Genomic DNA, 21,249 nt, shown 5'->3' with positions numbered 1-21,249 from the left:
GCTGGTTCGTAAATACAGCAATGAAATAGGCATTTATTTATCTATTTACTTTATTTACTAACAACCCACGTGTTCTGTTTCAGCCGGTACGTGCAGCGCGTGCATTAACCTTTGATCTTGCCGCTTCCTCATAATGAGAGCGCTTTTTCTCTGGCGACCATAACATATTTATAGAGAAAAACATGGAGCGCTGTTTGCTAAAACGTCGGCGCATTTGGAAAGTGAACAGGAACGACACAGCTCACGAACTTTGCTTTCGCTCTCAACAACCGACATATTGTTTTATTATGACATTTAATGGTAAGTGCACGATTGCCCATGTGCTTGTTGAGATACAAATTCTGACTCCTTATCTCTGCAATGTTTAATAATATGCCATTAGAGCTAATAAACGGAATATTTTTCATTCAGTGAGGGTTTTAACTGGCAGTAAGTGTTTGTGGTCTTTGTGCACGAGGCCGAAATGGAAACCTGTTGTGTGTTTTGCATGCGGCTGCCCTGTCACTGACATTATTGCGTTAAAGTTTAGATTCAGAGGTGTGTTTAAGTGGGGAAAAAAATTTCTGACGCCGCCACTGAAGATGAGTCATGTTGCAGTCCAGGATGTGGTTTTTTTTTTCAGGTGCAAATCAGATTTTTTCTTAAATGTTTTGATAAAGTTTTGGCTAATCGAAGTAGATCACAACAAAATTACTCCATTACTCCAGCTCTGGAAAAGCGAGCAGTGAAGTAATCTCAAATTAAGATGCTGAATTTTTCCGTTTTGGTGAAGCCCACGACCAATGTCCAACCTTTTAGACAAGTGCTTTATTTTATTTATGGGCAACAATGGCGCCATCATGTGTTCAATCTTTGGAACAACTCCAACCGATTTTTTTTTCTTTTCGATTTATTATTTATTAATTGTTGTCCGTTTATGCCATACAGTCTATGGTTTTTGCCGACATTTGTTTCCATTATTTGTCTTAGAATCAAAAGGAAGACGTCAAAATGTATGTCCAGTTTGTGAGGGATGAGTCGTGGACTCTTGAGGGTTTTTTTTATCCTCGGTTCTGATTGGCTTTCAAAAGATTGAGCAGGTGATTCAATTGATTGTTAAAAGATAGACCTGAGAACGTGAGTGGTTCAGAGAAGGGCTGGTAGATGTACCCGACTGCCTGTACGCTGAAGTGAATTTTTTTGGCTATATGACGTGTTGGTCATGCGCAGCTCGCCGAAATAGCTCAGTTGGGAGAGCGTTAGACTGAAGATCTAAAGGTCCCTGGTTCGATCCCGGGTTTCGGCAGCAGGGAACAAAGTTTTTTCCTGCTTTGAAGTGAATGTACAGTAGAAATAAGAATATGTACACCCGAAAATTTGGACGTACTTGTTTTTAAAGTTTACTCTCACTAAAGCAAGTCTATATAAAAGGTAGTCAAACAATACAACCTCAAGGCATTACAAGCCTGTGTGTATTTAAAATACTTAAGATATGGCATTTTGCTACTTTCTGTCAAAATGTCACGAGCATCAGTCTCTTTTCACACAAAAGTGATAAAGTCCAGTCATATGTTTTTGAATTACTCTCGACTCATAATTGACTCCATTGTGTTGGTTCTAATTCTGCATTTTTTTTTCAAAGTATCTTTTTAAAAGGTGTTTAACACAAATAAAAAGTGCAGTGTTTTAGAAAACATTAATAGACTTGAACCGACCGTGACTTTTCCTCATTTGCAAAATCAAAAAGTGTCTGTAATGGTGTAATGGACTGCTAACCATAAAACTGCAGGCAAACGCATTTTTAAACAAACAGTTACATCTATTTCCACCAGAGGGCGATGTTGTCCAGTAAATGATCAGGTTGGCTCATTGACTGATGCATTTTCTAAAGAGCACAGCAAAATAAACGTGAGCAGGCCGCTCTGGTGGTTCACTGAGTCAAGTCTTTTCTCCTGAGGGTAATCTGGGTTGAACCCTGGTTGGGGCTGGAGATGCATCAACTTCAATAATATAAAGTCCATGGTTCAAGTTGTACTTCTGCAAATGAAACACAAAAGAGAGAGAAGTTGAACAACTGCTACAAATGAAAAGCAGCATTAAGTAGAACTGTGTTAGACGCCTATTAAACATGTGATCTCTGTGGCCTTCATGTATTTTGGAATCCTTTTAGTACTCTAATACCTGAGCAGCAAACCGTCTTTGTGCTTTGGAGTTCATTTGTCTTTGTTTTGCTAAAGATTATTTCTTTCATGTAGTTTAGTCAGTGTAAGAGTGAGTGGTTGGTGGTGGTCAGAGGGGCTGATGGTGCGGATTGGCAGCCTAGTTTCCATCAGTCTATCGCACAGCAGCTGTGGCTACATGTGTAGCTTATCACCATCGAGTATGGAATGAATCACGCAATTGTAAAGTGACTTTGAGTGTCCAGATTAGAAAAGTGCTATGTAAATGCCAATGCCAATGCATTATTATTATTACTGATATTATTAAACTTCAGAGGTAAAGAGAAGATGGGGCTAGGATTTGTTTGTATTACACCTTTCAGACAATGATAAAATGCACAGCAAAATATGTTTATTCCAAGTATATTCTTTTTCAGTGTTGTGTAAGGGATAAAATTATTGGAAATCACAAGAGGCATGTCAAAACAGCTAATCCAGAATTTCTTTATAGCTGTTTACTACAGTGTCTTTAGACACATGCATGTGCAACTGGACTAATTTCACACCATATATATAAATATGGTGCACCTGCACACAAGTCATATAAAATAGTGTTGGGAATCAACATTATAGGCAATTGGGCTTTCATTAATGATTAATAATCATCACAGATAGTTTTTGAGTGGTGAAGAGTAGGATCTGATCTACGTCTGATCACCTCGTTAAGGGGAAATTATCGCCAATTTGTTGACATCAGTCTCATAAAATACACTCAGCTATTAATTTGGAATTAGATGAATAACTTAACAGCAATTAACAAAGTTAAAAGTAATGCCTGAAGAATTTTGGACTTCTCGATGTAGAAGAGGTGGACGTGTCATTCATTCTTATGCAACGTCAAACAGACAGCAGGTATTATACCAGAAAATATATTTATTCACAAAAGAAATGAAGCAAAACAAAACACAGATTCTACATATATTATATACAAGCTTGGGGTGTGTGTGTGTGCTTGTGTGTGGCGTGAAAAAAAAAAAACTATACCGACAAAATGGCAGCGACCAGAAGAGTGGTTTTCCTGACCCTGTGCTTAAAACAGGAAGGACAGGAGAATCAGGGGCCTCATTTCAGTGTCCTGCTTAAACACAAAATGGGGCCTGAAAGATGTACTCGTCACTTCCCACATAAAAGTTTAGGATTTACGTAAATACACTTGGCGAGAGAATGGGCACACTGGTACATCAGCTTTCTTTTTTGCACAAGAACATTTAGAGACTGAGGAAACTGGCGATGCAAATGGTGAAGTGGTGAATTGAAGGGAGATTTATTTCAAACATTTAATGTCATCACATATCAGTTTTATAGAGCCACATAATCATAAACGCCCAAGCCTGCTGTGTTATAGATGTGTTTCTTTAGTGAGCCTGTACTACGTACTAAATCGCTCTGTCAGTCACACTATTTACAACTGTGATCACGTGCCACCACTCACTTGTTTTTTTTTTTATTAATAGGGATGCCACTACTACGACCACCAAGCAATTTGATTGTACTGCCCCCCTAACTATTTCCCTTTCTGGGAAATTCATTTCCTTTGTCTTCTCTGCCATGATTGACTATAAAATGCCATCAGTCAGCAGGCTTATTCACATGCAAAACTATTCATGAGGTGCTTTGCATTGACCATTGATGGCAGAATGTGGGCGAGTAGAGTGCAGGATATGAGGTGAATCCACCTGCACAACTTCCCAGGTGGATTTTGATTTATAAAGGGAAAAGTGCTTGCAGGTGTGTGTGAATGTGATTAGTGTTGTGTTGTGTTGATTTGTGGTTTTGGTGTGATATGTATCGGATTGCGAGTTTACACGTTAGTAAAGTAAAGATTAGCATGCAAAGCCCTGTGTTGGCATGGGGCACAGCTATCATTAATTTACTGACTGGATAATTAATCCTAATATAATCACTAGCAAAACTTGATCACAACAAATTAACATATCATTATAGTCAAACAGTTATGTGCTTTTGTTAACTTCTTTAACTAGCTAAGCTCAGTTAGTTTAGTATGTGATCTAGCAGTGATGTGTGTGTCTGTGATCAGATCTCAATTGGTGAGTCCTGACACGATCCCGTTCACACCTATCATTAACATACGTTTCAGATTGCATTGCCTCAACGTCATTTCCACTGAAAAGTCACAAGACCCAGTATGCCAATAACACATCAGTTTATCTATAGACAGAGGTTCAGTGTTTTCAGAGCTGCTTGAGATTTTCGAACTTTTCAAACTTTTGAAAATGGGCAAAGTCAGTTGCAACGTGCAACAAACCACAAGAGAGGACAAAGAAGGACTGCTGCTTATTTTGCTGCCGCTGTGACAATCACGACTCCCTGAAGAGCAGTGTGTGTTCGCCCTGGATCTCAGCACTAGATCACACTCTACACACAATAGACTTTCACAATCAGCGGTGAAAACATTTTCATATGCAACGTGACGCTTTTGTCGTAAGCTACACCATATTTGGACACAAAATAAACACATTTATGCTACATCAGCACACATTTTGTTAGAAGCTTTTGCCCAACATTTTTGATAAAGTTATATTCTGAGAAACGGAAGATAATTGATTCCATGTATGAGTTTTTAAGCGTTCATAATCACAACAAATTCAGCTGACATAGACGTAAGTAGTTTAGCATTCAAATTTGTATCCCAGTGAACTGAGTCACTCACTAAGCTTGTGCTCAGTAAAAGTGCATGTCACTTCGTCACCTTCTGCAAAATTTATTGTTGTACTACACATATTGACAGCAGCCAGTTTGTAGTTGCTATCGAAAGGCGGATAACAGAATCAGTGACTTGGCCCCACCCGCACACCTCCTTGTGTAGGCGCTCCATCACCTTGTTGCCTGTTTGAAGCAACCATCCTTCCTTTCAGCAGCAAGACTCACATGACTGCCACGTGACACCAGCTAACACTGACACCTTATTCACAACTATTTGTCGTCTACTGAGCACGCCTCTCTGATACGTCCCGGCATGTCTTTGAATCTTACTGCCCAAGGGTGCCAAGACTTTTGATTAATGCATGAATGTTTTATCTATTATGAGGTTCTTTTCGGGATGACTATGATAACAGTGCACATGGTCTGTTGTGAGAAGTTTACAGAATTATATAACACTGTATAATTATTGACATCAGTTTTTTGTTCATGAGTCACTACAGCTGTTAAAATTTGTTTGTACTTCAAATGTAATTCTTATCACAGATGGGTATTTTCTGAAATAATAATCTGTATTGTAAACAGCACAAAATGTAGTGTTGGTATCACGACACTTTATCAACCCAGTGCATTATTCTCTGATTGAGGAACTCAAACACGGGAACAAACTCTTTTGTTTCATAGCTTGTCAAACGTAACATTCATTTCTACGTCATAACAGCTGTGTTCATGTTTCTCGCTTACATACAGAGCTCAGGGAAATACCGAGGCATTCCTAACCGGTTACACAGAGATACTGACTGAGCTGTACTGTTGAACCTCCTGCTATCCTTTAATCTCCATAAATTTCATATGACGCATTCCCCGCCAGCGGCAACTTGACACTCCAGCTCTATTTTCTGTTTTCTTTCACAGACACTGCTAATATTACAGCGTTCTCTCTTTCTCTTTCTTTCTCTCTTTCTGTCTCTCTCTCTCTCTCTCTCTCTCTCTCTCTCTCTCTCTCATTTTCTTTTCTTCTTACACTGTTTGGCTTGTTGTCTTTATATTTTTGATTTCATGGTAACATGCTTCTTCATAAGGACCTTTCACAGCATCACAGTGTTCATGTACATGTTATTTGTATTTTCTCGAGTTAAAAGTGAGCTATCATTTATTGTCTTTTTTGACTTCAACAAATATTCCCTGACCTACTTGTCTTTATGGCTACGCTTCTTTTTTCCTTATCTTGTAACCATTTCAAACTGTAACATGGACCTATCAGCGATCAGATTTACTTATTTTTCATGCTTTTTCACTTTGTTACTGACCTCTTTTTTCAGCCAGGAATGGCACTTCTGAATCTTCACACGCTGAAGTTCAGAAGAAATCCACTGGTGTCTAATAAGGCTCTATGAGGACACTGTGTTAAATACTGGCACATGTCAGGAATATAAATCGGATCTTTTTCTTTTTCTGAAAAGTGTTTAACCCAAGTATTTTAAAACAGAAATCAAGATAAAGAAACCTGCTTTAGCTTAGACTTAGTTTCAGTTTTATTTTTACTTTTGCCACGTGCATACCTAAAAAAAAAACAAAAAAAAAACAGTAAGATTCTAACAACAGAAATAGTGAAAGGCTTCGGTGTATATCAAATACTTTTTAACAAAAAAACTGATTGCCATTATGTGACAAACCAAAATCAAAGTACAAACCAGTTCTTTATTAAATCTGGAACTTCTCCCAAACCGGGACGTTGGTGAACCCAGTGAAAGAAAAGGAGGCTGACACTAATTGACTTTTTATTGTTGCTCAGACAAAGCAGGTCATGGTCATGTGATGTGGTTTCTGGTAATTGTATCGTCTTGATTTGGACTTCAGATCATTCTATAAACCTTTTAACATGTAGATGGTGATAATGGTTCAGATTTTACTCTAACTCGACCACAGGGCCTTGGTGTGTTTTCACCATCACAGGCTTTGATGTGTTGTGGCAGGTGAAGCGTCGTGGTTACTGATTACATTAATTCACAGTGTAATTAGTAACAGCATTCACTGACTCAGCTTTGTTAAACTGTAACAGGAAGAAGTGCCGAAGGATCAAGGAAACACAAACCCTGGTGGTCAAGTTGGAATACCCCGCAGGAACGGCTGCTAAAGTTTCATGCACTTTTATCACAGATCAGCAGATACTTCATATTTCATACACTGAGACTCTACAGACCAAGGAGATACATTTTTCCAGAATTATATTGCCCGTTTAACTTTTAATTCTTTAATAGAAACAGCTTTCTTTCATCTTTTTTTAAAGTGAGTTTTAAAGGTATTAACAATTTTATTAAAGGCACATTTCATACATGAGATTTCTTTTCAGTGATGTGGAAATTTTTATTTTTATGTTTTTTCTCATTTATTTTATCATGCTGCAATTTTTCTTTGAAGTTTGTTAGTCTTCTTTAACAGAAAGCTTAGCTGTGTAATGGTTAGCATTGAAAAGACACATATTCAAGTCTAGTTAAAGGTCTACAGTTGGTTCGAGCTCCCTGGGTCTGTCATATTCAAACACAGATGTATTTTAAATATGGTTAGACTCTTACTTCAGCAAATATTTAATTGAATTAGTTATTCTTTGACTAAACCCAAAGGTTTTTCCAGTTGAGGTTGAAAGAGATGAGATCAGTCTAAACAACGGTTGTGATGAATCAATCTGTCAGCAGTGGAGACAAGAACAGGATGGGTGTTTTGTTTCGCTGTGCAGATACTGAGAATAGCCAACTTCCTGTATTTACTGAGTCCACTCCCAAGTGAACTTCCTCTTTTCAGATCTCAAATTGGTCTTTCTAAAACCCTCAGCCATTTAAAAAAAAAAAAAAAAAAATGTAGTCAGTGCACTTGAGTGAGAAACTAAATGCCAGAAGCCCCTGAGTAACATTCAGACTGAGAAGAAGTGAAAGACGGGCGGACAAAAAGAGCCCGATACAGATATTGTCGCCGTCACGTGAACTGCCGCTGAGCGCAGCCTGTTGTCTTTCTGTTGGTCGCAGACATGGCGCCAAGCACACAAAGAGGAGTCTGTTTCTCAGGTTCACCTGCCCCTCGCAGATAAGCAGCAGCCACTGTGTCACTGTTACACAAACGCCAAATCCTCTTGATCCCAACAGGAAGTCCCTGTCGTGTTTTAGAAGCTTATCGCTGAAGTCATTATTTGTTTCTCTCATTTGTTTGACATTAACACCTGCTTGGATCGTTTCTAAATTACAGTTTGAGTGATTAATAGAATATTATCTGACATTAGACATGATCTGATGTTCCATTCACTCTGTGTTGTAGCAGCTACACACAATAACATTCACTAATTTTATAGCTCTCGTAAATTATGAAATTACTTATACCCAGCTGATCAGAGGATTTTTCTCAAGAATTGATTTGTTTTCTTGTTGTGTGATCAAAAACTTTATAAATATTATCAATCACATTTTCTTGACATTAATGGCAGTACTGTGTTACTGGTAACGTGTATTTGCTTAAATTTTGTCTTATATATTCAGTATAGAAGACTAAAAGTGCCAAAAATTGCTTAAGTGTGTCATTAATTCATTAAAAGACCAATTCATTTCACATAAAAGACACAGTATATATAATTATTTTTCTGTTTAATGTCTTGGTCAAGTGTTTCAGTGTTTCATGAAATATTTTTTTTCCTATAAAACTACTGTTTGATAGGGAGCATCTGATTGGTTACCCTGCACATCAAGTCTCGGTAGATCGATTCCACATCGTGAACTGATGTACAGCTATAGTGACCATTTTCTGACACACAGGCTAGCGCTCTTCTCCATATCGCACCTACTTCTGGTTCAGAAGTACTTGGTGAAAACAAGCGCATGGTGCCTCTGTGTACGAGGCAATCAAAGCAGCACCCAAGGCCGTGCTTTATCTCCCGGTGTAACCTCAGTGTCCCTCGATATATCGATTCTGTCTGAAAACCTAGTTAATGAAAGCTATTTTGGCTTTTGATTAAACAACTTACTTTGTATAATCTGGTCTTTGGGAGAGTGCATTGCTTTTTTGGTGAAAGACAGAATTCAGCTGGTTTAATTTCCATGCTTTTGAAAGGGAACGGAGGGTTATTTATTATCAAATGAATTTTTCACTGTTGTTTGATGCTGTTTGATGCTCAGCTGGAGTTCTTATTCTTCTGCCGCTATCTCAACATCAACAGGAAGACTTGCCGTTTGCCATTCCATTGGAAAGTGTTTATTTATAGCTCTGGAATGAACCTATAAGTGTGCTGCCGCTGGGGGTGCCCTCCATGTGTCCGGGGTTGCAGTTGTTGTGACCCCAATAGCAACATGTTGTTCTTGTAACAGATTCCTGTTGCGTGAATCAGAGCGGAGCACAACAGAGCTGTTAGCTTAGTGCCTCCGAAAGTCTTAGTCAGCCCTGACTCCAGCAAAAAAGTAAAGTACCATTTGGAAACTTCTCAGTGCTGCTTATTATTTGACAGAATGTAGATCATCATTAGAAGGTACAGGTAAGACCTCTGATCATAGGGAACTTTGGGCCAACAGTAAACCGAAGGCGCTCCAGCCCTGATGTGTCAGGGAGCCAGAGGCGGATGCATCATCTTTTTACCACCGCTGGTCATCAGAGAGTCGCTGGCAGTCTTTGGTTGTGCCTTCGCCCGGTGACAATACTGTCATCTCAGCACTTCTCAGCTTTACTAAACACCTGGTGAGGCAACCGCATTTCTGCAAGCCAACCAGTCATCCTCCTCTCCACGGGTGTGTGTTTATATAGGACTGCTGTTGTGTATTTACCGGCTCTGTCGGCTGTTTACACAGATGACACATTTTCTTAAGCCAGTGAAAGCGGCTTAGCATTGGCAGAGAGCTCAGGTATGTTTAACTAAGTTTGCCAAGAGACCTTTGACGTTCCCGCTGCCGCAGACAGTAACAGATCATCTCAGAGAAGCACAGATATTTAAAAGACATTTTGAAGCAGACTCCACCTTATTTGTGCTTCTATTTTGTGAAGGGAGACCATACTATCCTATTAAATTCTATTCATGTTTTCACCGTGGACAAGCTCTTGATCTGTCCCCTTTGAAATGAGATCGTAGCGAAGGCAGCTAATTATCAGCAGCACTGACCCACATTAGTGGGGTTATTGTCACCCTAGAGGTCTTCTCGTCTTCCGCACGTGTTAGAAAATGGCTGAGATCAAGTTTATAATGAGATCATTTTACTGTGTCCTTACTATTACTTTTGGAACCCTTTAAAACAGAGCACTGCATCGGGGTAAATATATCTCTAACTCATTCTGTGTTTCCACCGCTGACAGACAGACACGGAGTACTATGCAGACGTATTGATTGCATGAGGTGCTTGGCAGAGTTAAGCAGCTGGCTGGATTCACACACAGAGGTTAACTGGTGTTGAGTTACCACAATCCGGCATCTCAGAACACAAGGTGATGGGGTTATGATGAATAAATGAAGCACTTACACCCCGAGGAGTCCTGGTATGCAGTGTCATACACTATCATGTGGCACCTGCAGCACCAGGGCCCAGCTTGTGTTTCACTTCACAAAGTTTTTGTACTCTGTGGTTCTTTCGCATTTCAAGTGGAGTCATATATCCTAATACTTTCAAATTGACTGGATCCAAAATATGTGATAATTTTTGTAATTATTATTTAGATTACACATTTGTTTTAGCCTAATTCTTGAATGATACGTTTCAACAAAATATGATTTTTTGCTAATTCAATGCTTAAAATATATTTCTATGAATTTTTGTAATCACAACATTGTTTGTGCACTATAGAGAAGTGGATGTTAACTTAAAACCATCGCTTCATTGTATTTGTTTGTGTGGATGAAGGACATTTACATCAAGAGGAGTTTAAATTGTTGAAAACCAATAGCAATCCATAATTGATTAAACTTGTCATCAAATGACCACACGGTCGTTAATTCACAAATAGTAAAGATTGATTTTATTAAATGTGCTCTGACTGACTGAGCGTACCCAGTTCTCCAGATTTCATGGTGTCTCACATCTCTGTAGCTCCAGTTTGATTCACGCATATATCAAATAAAGTAATTGATGAATATTTGTAATGTTACCAAAGTAACAGAATTGATTCCTAGAAACTAACCAGTTCACAATTTTTTAAAAGAAGGAGATGAAAGTTATCAAATTTGAGCTTTTCATTCCCTAAACACTGTGGAAAATATACCAGTAATTGTAACAAATGACCTCCATGCATGTTTAGTCTGAATGTGATGTATGCTGTGTTTTGAAAACGTTTAACACACATTTTATTTCGATGGCGTCCTAACTGTTTCACCTAATCCATGCAAGAACACTTAACACTTGAACTTAGAAAGAAACACCTCCTCTGAGGACATGTCCCAGATTACACACACCATTATCAAAGAGCTCACTGTGAGGACAATAGCAGTATTTCACAAGTGGATACATTCTTAAAAGCTCTTTTGTATACTTGTAAATGAAGTGCAATTATGCTGAACCATCTTTTTAAAATCTGCCTCAGTTCATGACAATTATCTCCACATTATACGGTTTTAAATGTCTTGCACATAATTATTGTATTCACAAATCTTTAATCCTCACTGTGAAAAGAATGAAAAGGCCTCTGTTGGAGTTCTCGGTTTATGAATTTTTTATTCCTCATTTCTTCTGTTAAAAAAAAAAAAAATCAATAGTCTTTGGGAGCAGTGCAGTTCTGAAGTTCCCAGAATGTTGTGTAAGCTAAAGGTCTGTGTGCGGCTCGTGTTAGCGGTGTCGCTGACCCTTTCCTTGTGCTTACGTTGGCTCCTGCAGCAACGCTTCCCGGGGTTTCAGGTCATCCAAGCTTTGCTGACACACTGGCTCGACGGAGACGAATCATGTCTGATGTGGAGCTGCTCATGCACACCCACCCACCAAGACGCCAATGAATCACAAGCAAACCGGCCGATACTCACGCTGCTGCAGACCGCCTCTCCTAGGGTTCTCAAACAAACACATCAAACATTATTTTCTTTTCTGTTTCATGCAAAAGGAAGGTTTCAGCATGTCTCAGTTTTTGTGGCTTATCAGGCACAAACGGTCTGAACTCAGCAACAGCAACAACAAAAGTCTGTGAAGTCAAATTGATGTTACTGATGTCAAGAAATTGTTGGCTATTGACAGGGTTGATAGTACCTTCACAGAATCACCTTACATGATGAAGTCTAATGTTTCTTTTGGATGTTATGTAATGCTCCACGTGGACCCATTCTCACATTTGCAGTATGAATCAGTGCGTGATCTTGATGTCACTCCATCGGGGGATACTCAAGATGGATTTCTATGTTCACTGACACAGGATACTTTGAGGCTCGGCTGTAAAAATGTTCCATGAGACTGACAGAGAAAGTGAAGGCAAACTCCTTAGCGTGCGGTGTCAACTCCTCCTTCCTCTTTGGCTATATTTAAGCTGTTCTCATTAACAGAAAATGTCCGCTGGCACAGGCTCTAATTTACCTGTCGCTCTGTCCCACTAAATTGCCGGGCTGTTTTTAGCATTTTTAACTCCCACTCTGTCGCCTCCACACACTTGAAAGTTTCTTTCTCTCATCTTTTGATTTCAGACTTCTCCCACATACTTCACATTATGCCTGCTGAGGCCTGTCCCAGTTACCAGCTCCTCTCTTTGGTTTCCTCTTCAGCACCCATTGCTCCATCACAAGGTGGGAAAGGCGGATTACTCTATCAAACCACAGGAGACCTCCTCCTCCTCTCCCTTTCATTATGTCATAGAAGTGCAGATTCCCTTTGCATAATTCACTGTTTACCTGAGTTGTGTGCTCATGCTGTGCGCCATGTGTTCTTGACGGCACACGGCATGATGTTTGTATTGACATTGGTTTCCACTGTCTGCTACCTCTGCTGAAATACTGTCCTTGCCCTGCCCCATCCTGACTGCTGGGTCCACAGCTTCACATCCACTGTGTCTTCTTTCTTTTTTTTTCATCCTGTCTTTTCATTGTCTCTCTCGGCCCTCTTTTTGTCTGATCCCTTTCTTGATCTCTGGGATTTGCCACTAGTAGGTGGTGGTGGGCTGCTGTTATGCAACCCAGGGATTATTCTATGGGACAAATTGAGTCAGACAACCTGAAACGACAGTGCATAGGCCAGAGGTTTGGTCGCATTCCACTGGATCTGCTTAAAAAAGAAATATAGAAAAATTTATATGTAGAGCTTAGAAATTGCATTAGTGTTTGAGGATATTGTAGTTTGTCTTTGATAAGAGTTTATTCAACATTTGGCTGTGTAACTGGTTACGCAGCTCTGACCTCTGCAGACTCCCCCCCCCCACTGCTCTTTGGGTTTTTGCTTTGACAGTGTCCCAGAGTTTGTGCATACAAGGGCAGATGACTGGCAGCTGTGGCAGTGACCCTACTCTGGCCCACTTCCCAGCCCCCTCAGGATTCCCATAAAACCCCTCCTGTCGCTAACGCTCACTGGATCTCATTTCATCTGGCATCACAATGTGACAGAAAAAAATTGCAAAGGGTCCCATGTTCAGAAAAGAAAGGCGAGTGAAGCTTGTCTCATTCATTGCCAAATGTCCACTTGTCTGTGGTCCTGACCAGCACAGCCTCCTCCTACTCAGTTCACAGATATATACACAATTCCATCTGCACCACCACGGCCGAATTTCTAATCTGTTTTTTTTTTCAAACATCTTATTTTAATTAATGCTGGAGTTCATTTAACAAACTTCTTACACAGCAGAAATGATCAGTGAATTTCAGGTTTTCAGCCATTCTACCTTTAATGCAGATTAACATGTCAGTGAAGCAGCTGATTAGAATATCATGGCTACAGTTTCACCCTTCACCTGGAGAAGGATGTTGAAAGCGGCCAAACGTTGATGAACCTTTAAGTTCTCTCTCTTTTTTTGTTTTGTTTTGTATGCTTCATTGGTCCCTGCACATCTTAGATCCACCACTGTCTTTAAATAAAAATCAAGGCTCAAGTGTTTATTATCTACAGAAGAAATTTGTTTCCCAGTCATCAATACAGAACCAAAAAACAACACAGCCAATTAGATTACATAACAGAGGTTTAGCAGAATACATCCTCATAAAGAGTCCATTAAAATAACTTCTATAGATTGCCTGCAAAGCCAGACAGTACACTTCACATTCTATCTGAAATGTGACTTTCTTACTCATTGGATTCTTATGTTTCTTGGCGTTTTCTACATGCAATAATCAACTGCTCGTATAAATATAGCTCAGGAAAGCATACTGGAACAGTCGCATGAAACTGCTGAGACTCTGAAGTTTATGTTGTTATGTTGATATTCCTTCTGCAGTGGCATGTGCATGTTCACTGTAATACATTCATATATATATATATATATATATATATATATATATATACATATATTCTTTTTTTCTTTTTTTTTTTTTTGCTCCTTTTTGTTGTCGAGGCTGACAGTCATCACTTGTATCCTTTTGGTTACACACGTTCTTGTTTGTGTTGTATATCATAATTTTCCAAACAAAATAAAAATGTGATCATAAAAATATTTGTGAGCTTGGACTCTTCTATCTGATCCAATCAGGTACATCTTGTAATATTCTTGCACGTAATGTTTTGTCCCATCGTGTTAGATTTGTGGGTGTGTCCACCACATGCTGGACTGTACACATGATAGGGACTGTCCGAGCGTCTGCCCTCAGGTTATCTCCTAGAAGCAGCGTAAATGGTGTTATGTCTTACACGTCACCAGTGACGCAGGACGTTGTCAGACAGAGACACACCCCTTGACTTTCCCACACTCGCTGTCATTGATAACGTCATTGCTCTCAAGCGGACATAGCAGACTGCTGCAAAAGAAAAAAAAGAAAAACTTGCCCTGGTCATTTACACTATATTATTTAATAATTTATTACTACATCTCTGTAGAAAACCCACTGCTGTGTGGTCCGCCGCAGCACACAGAATGTCATTAACACATTTTCCATCACCTCCTCCACTTTCACGCTGAAAATGTTGCGTGTCTGACTGTGACATGACGGCTTTCCTGGGAGGCCCTTTGTCAGATTATGGTGGTAACTACCGGGGATTTTAGCAAACCCTTCAGTTACATTTAGTATGAAGCTTTAAGTTACACCCTTCGTGTCTTACATTATCTACAAACTATATTCTTTAATACCATCTTTCAGAGTATTTCCTAAAAAGAGGGAATAGCTACTGTTATCTTTGTATCGTATTTGTATAAGATGTTGGCCCAGATTCTTGGTAATTAGTCAGTGTGAAAGAAAGTGAAATTATTGCATATACGTATCTGAAGGTGATGTTTGAATTTACAGTACTATTCCTAATGACAAGCTAATATAGTTTCTCTTGATTCATCTACATTTGCAGCTACTTTAGTGGATGATACTGTGATATGTTGAGTCTTCATCAGTTTATTTGTTTTTCAATTAAACCATTTAAACCGTCTATTGTTTCATTCTACAGTTTATCATTTTTAGTTTTATTACGTGACAGAAAGCATATAATTATTTGTTTATTAAGCTCATACAGTTTGTGTCTGATTCCTTTGCTCTATGTCAGGTCTCAATGCCTGCTACATAACTCCTAATGTATTTGTGATTCAGAATTGCAATTAAGATGTTTTGGATTTAAAGTAAGTAAAGCAAGTAAGTAATTTATTTACATTTTAATTGAATTGAACACTATATATTCACAAAAGACCATACCTGTGCATATCACTCTTTTCTCAACCTCTGCTGTTGCCATGCAGGTTTGGTTACCTGGTATTTTTCCACTGAGTTCACAGAAAGAAATTAGATAATAGGTCCTTCCCCACAATTGTGTGTGTGTGTATTTTGTATTTCTCTCTCTCTCTCTCTCTCTCTCTCTCTCTCTCTCTCTCTCTCTCTCTCTCTCTCTCTGTCTGTCTCTCATATATATATATATATATATATATATATATATATATATATATATATATATATATACATATAAAAAATCTCCTGCCCTGCCTCTTTTCTTTTCATCTTCCTCCTCCATGCCTTCACTGTGAGCTCGAGCACTGCAGCACTTGCTGTGCTTGGAAAATTCCACACTGCAGCAGAGAGAGGAGAGGGGTGGCGGTGAAGAGGGAGAGGCAGGTGGGATGGTGAGGGGGAAGGATGAGAGTATGCTCGTGAGAAAGAATCGATGCTCTGAGGTTTCGGAGTGCCGTGGGAGGGAGACGTCGGCACTTTAAATTATGTAAATACCGTAAGTGAGACAAGACGCGGCAAGAAATCATGGGTGTTTCTGAAACTGCATGAATGGTCGTGAACAATGCTGAATTAAACAGGGGGATGATGAGGGTCTTAATCCAAAGTTGGGGAAAACCTTTTTGTCAGACAAGATGAAGCAAAACCCCGAGATGTCAGATTTTCAAATTTTTAACAGTGGTGGGTTGTGATCGTTTTGCAGGTGGCGAGTTGAGGAACTCTGAAGTGGTGGAAAAACAGAAGGATTGACAAGTGCAGCTCTGTTGGCTGTAGTAACCTCTGCAGAAACGTGCGTTCATCATCACGTGCCCAGCAAATCAGCAGAGCAGCACTGCAGCACCCCGACACACTGCTGAGAGCGAGCACCCACAAACACTCAGCTCAGAGAACTGCAGTTTGATTCCACACGCTCATGTGAACATTACTGCCTGGCTTCTCTCATGTCGTTAAATATGTCTACCGATCCGACATAAAAGGAATGCTATCACAGCAGTAGATCGATTCTACTGATAAATCACATTTCAGTTAACTTTTATTTTTAATGTGGTGAATCTAAACATTTATTATTGCATGTTAAGTAATCAATACCTGTTTTGGAGGGCCTGTAGATGAGAGTGCAGCAACTCCACATTAGACGTTGATTTATCACCTTTACAAACAGTCAGCCATGTCTTACAGGAACATTAACGTTCAATCAGAGTTTGGTGTCCTGTTCTGAGACGTTAACATCGACTGGATTTCAGAACATTTACTACCAGTGACTGAGGAAGTGTGACGGAAACAACATTTACTCAACATCAAACCTACTGGAACTCTTTGTTCAGTTGTCCAATACTGACTGGAGCCGCAGAGTCAGGAGATAATTCTCATTTCCTTCCTGTGATATGCTGATGTTACAAAATGTGAATAATGAACTTTTACACAATTTTCATATTTCAATTGAAATGGTCTCCACTCTCACTTTGAAGCAGGCTTTGTTCCAGATAACAGACGTCACAAAGTTGCAGATCAATCATCCCACTATAGGAGTGTGTTCCATACACATTGATTCACACCAACCAGCTTAATGTGTTATTGATCATCAATCCACAATTTGCGGATGGTTGAATGAATGGCTGGAAAAGAAGGGAAGTCTGTGGAAACGTGAATGAGTGACACGTGTGGTGCGAGCACTCGTTATGTAGTTCATTACATTTGGTTCGCTTTTTAAGATGCTTCTATTTATAATGAGAACAAGGCCCTTGGTGCCACTCATTCTACTTTATCTGTTTTTGGACTAATCTAATTTGCAAGAAGTGACTCACGCTTCAGGAAAGTCGAGTTCTGCTTTCTGAGTCAGCACATCCAGGTTTGTTCAGAAAGTATCCACCTTTCTGTGGTGCTGCAGCACAATCGACTGTAGATAATGCTCCGCAAGCAGGATATTTGCATTTTCTTTAAGTGCTTGTGTTGATGCTTTGTCTATTATAAACCATTAATTTCAAGTGAGAAACTGAACTCAGACACTAACATTCATCAGCATTAAAACTTTCAACGGCTGCATTTTTGAGGCATGTATATATATATATATATATATATATATATATATATATATATATATATATATATATATATATATATATATATATATATATATATATATATATATACATACGTATATATATAATAAATGAAGAAATATCTGTAGTGTGCAGTGTGAGAGGCATCTGAAAACAATCAACTTGTATTCGATGCTTGATATGATCGACTGCACCTTTTGGAGCTAAAGATATAAAGGATAAGGAAACATTTGAAAGCTCTCTACACACCTGAATAAAACTCTTCAGCATTTAAACTCAGTACATGATTTCTCTCTCCCACGCCAGAGGCAAGAAGAAACAGTATTTTGAATGCTGATATTGATAACTGTTCCCAGCAAACCACAAAAAAACAAGTCGCAAAGATAAGATTTCAACTTCTTGAGTTATGTGACTCTACTGCTATTTGTTTTTTAGGTTTTTATTTTGTTTTGTTTAGAATTTGTTTTTCCAGACTGGAAAGTGAACGCTGCTGCTAAGTCAATCGCTGGATAGTCCAAAGCGCTTCTGACCCTGAAAGATATTGATGGTATCTCACAGTGACAGGACAGATCGGCAGTATCGAAGTACTAATTGTCTAGGACACTCATGAAAAACAAATGGTGAGGCCATCAACATGAACTAATTTGTCTTGGTACCATGGAGAGCTGTTTATGTTCACCTCAGAACTTAAATACCACTTTACGTGTCTGCACCACTCAATGCTGTGTCTTGCTGCAATTGGAAAAATCAACCAACCTTTTGTGGGCATAAAGGGGGCTATAATGGAGTATCCCACTTGGGGAGGAAACTTAGCTCTGAATCAAATCAAAGCTGTCTGTTTACCGGTCAGTCTACATTGCCGCCGTCAGCTGTTGTCATGAACTTTGGGTCATTCTTGTCGGCTCAGGACAAGCTTGGAGAGACTATTTTTCTCTGTTTGTGTGAATAAGTCAGTTCAATCCAGGAGCGTTGTTACAGAGACAGCACAGCTAACTGTTGTATCACAGCTGCTGTGTTGTCCCTTGATTCACGCAAATTGCATTACAGGACATGTTGCAAAGTACATGTTGATTTTCCACACAAATATTTTTACGCATACACGAGTTGTACTAATTCACACTCACAAATTAGCTTGAAACATGCTGTCTGGTGATCATAGGGAAACTGCATACCCATGCAAGTGATTCTGATTCTGATTCCAGAGAACTGTTTATGGCGTTCAACTCCTTGCTTTCTCGTCCAGCTGCTCAGCCGTCCACTGAGCTGACTCCTGACATGTTTGCCTCTTTTTTCACTGAAAAAGTGGCTGCAGTCAGCAGCCTGACCAGTCCCGTCAGCTCAAACCCACTACTGCTCCTTCACTCTGCTCTTGTGCTCCTGTGAGCGAGGATGAGGTCTCCAGACTTCGTCTGAGCTCAAAACCTACATGTCCTCTCGATCCAATATCCACCAGCATCCTGCAGACCATCTTACCCACAATCAAACCTGCAGTCACGCATATTGTCAATTCCTCTCTGGAAACTGGCATTTTTCCTGCTACTTTTAAACAAGCCCGCGTCACCCCCCTACTCAAAAAGCCTCATCTCAACCCAGCCCAGGTTGAAAACTACAGGCCAGTCTCACTTCTACCATTCCTGTCGAAAATACTGGAGTGCTCAGTATTCAACCAAGTCTCTGTGAACATCTGCGGAACAACAACCTACTTGACCCTTTTCAGTCAGGCTTCAGGTGCGACCACTCCACTGAGACTGCACTCCTATCAGTCACAGATTCTCTGCGGCTGGCGAGAGCTGCTGGTCAGTCCTCTGTCCGACTGCTGCTGGACTTGTCTGCTGCCTTTGACACTGTGAACCATCAGATCCTCCTCTCCACACTCTCTGAGCTCGGAATCTCAGGTTCTGTCCTGTTGTGGTTCAAGTCCTATCTCACAGGCAGATCCTTCAGAGTGTCATGGTGTCAAGGTCACATGGCCTATCAACAGGGGTCCCTCAGGGGTCAGTGCTTGGTCCCTTACTCTTCTCTCTGTACACCACCTCACTTGGTGCAGTGATCCGCTCCCATGGCTTCTCCTACCACTGTTATGCTGACGACACTCAGCTTTTCCACTCTTTTCCACCTGACGAGACAACAGTTTCAGCTCCGATGTCAGCATGTCTGGCTGATATCTCCACATGGATGAATGAACGCCACCTTCAGCTAAATCTGTCTAAGACTGAACTCATGGTCTTTCCAGCTTGTTCATCTGTTCAGCCTCAGATCAGTGTCCAACATCACTCGAACCTACTTGTGCCCACAAACTCAACCAGAAGCCTGGGTGTCATGATTGATGACCAGCTGACCTTTAAGTTTCATGTGGCCTCAGTTTCTCGGTCTTGTCGTTATGCCCTCTACAACATCAGGAAGATCAGACCCTTCTTGACCCAACAGGCCAAACAGCTTCTGGTTCAGGCTCTCGTGATATCACGCATTGACTACTGCAACTCTCTTCTGGCGGGTCTCCCTGCATGTACAGTCAAACCTCTACAGATGATCCAGAATGCAGCAGCACGTCTGGTCTTCAACCAGCCCAAAAGAGCTCATGTCACTCCCCTGTTCATCTCCCTTCACTGGCTTCCAGTTACAGCCAGAATCAAATTCAAAACTCCCCTCCTGGTTTACAAAACACTTACAAGAACAGCTCCAGTCTACCTGGATTCCCTGATCCAGGTCTACTCTCCTTCACGCCCACTTCGCTCTGCATGTGAGAGACGCCTGGTGCTTCCAGCCCAGCACAGCTCTAAATCTCTAGCTAGACTCTTCTCCTCTGTTGTTCCCAAATGGTGGAACAAACTACCAAACTCTGTGCGTTCTGCTGAGTCTCTTTCTACTTTCAAGAGACAATTGAAGACTCAATTGTTCAGAGAACACCGAGGGATTTAATCCAACTCCACCTTAGGGGTAGAATAAGTCAGGTGGACCAAAACCCAGCACTTATTTAGCACTGACAAAGTTGATAAAAAAAAGGGGGTGGTTGGCACTTCTTCTGCAACTTGATGGCAACACCTTTGACCAATTGCACTTGAAGTACTTTTTGCACTTACAAAAGGTTTTTCCTTATGTCTGAATTCTTGCTTGTGTTGTACATCGCTTTGGACAAAAGCGTCTGCTAAATGAAATTGTAGAATTATAGAAGTGAATTAAGCTTTCAGTTTGCATGTTGTGCATGATAGAATTAAATAATGGTCACAACTGGTGAGTCGGAAACTGGTTGTGAAATCATATGTATTTGTATTTGAGGGGGTCATTCCCTCAGAACAGTCTGTACCCAGTGTGAATATAATGTCATGAGGTTTAGATAGTCCGATTGGCTTCCCTTGGCTGTTATGTAATACCACAGATGCACACAGAACCTATATTCATTTCGTCTTCTGTACATAGACACACACACACACACACAGTCTCGTATTTCTATCCTTGTGGGGACCGTCCATTGACTCCCATTCATGTCTAGCCCCTAACCCTGACCCTTACCCTAACCCTAACCCACACCACAACAAAGCCTAACCCTAAAGAA

At 40.1% G+C, this 21,249-nt stretch overlaps 1 non-coding gene across 1 annotated transcript; it reads left to right on the top strand.

Annotated features, from left to right (window-relative positions):
- The first annotated feature begins 1,212 nt into the window (after window positions 1–1,212).
- Window positions 1,213–1,285, top strand: trnaf-gaa (transfer RNA phenylalanine (anticodon GAA)). The gene has a single exon. It is a non-coding gene; the product is annotated as a tRNA-Phe (tRNA).
- The last annotated feature ends 19,964 nt before the right edge of the window (window positions 1,286–21,249 follow it).

Source organism: Salarias fasciatus, chromosome 5, assembly GCF_902148845.1.
Source record: "Salarias fasciatus chromosome 5, fSalaFa1.1, whole genome shotgun sequence".
In the NCBI taxonomy this organism is placed as follows: Eukaryota; Metazoa; Chordata; class Actinopteri; order Blenniiformes; family Blenniidae; genus Salarias; species Salarias fasciatus.
This window is presented reverse-complemented; position numbering and strand designations above follow the sequence as displayed.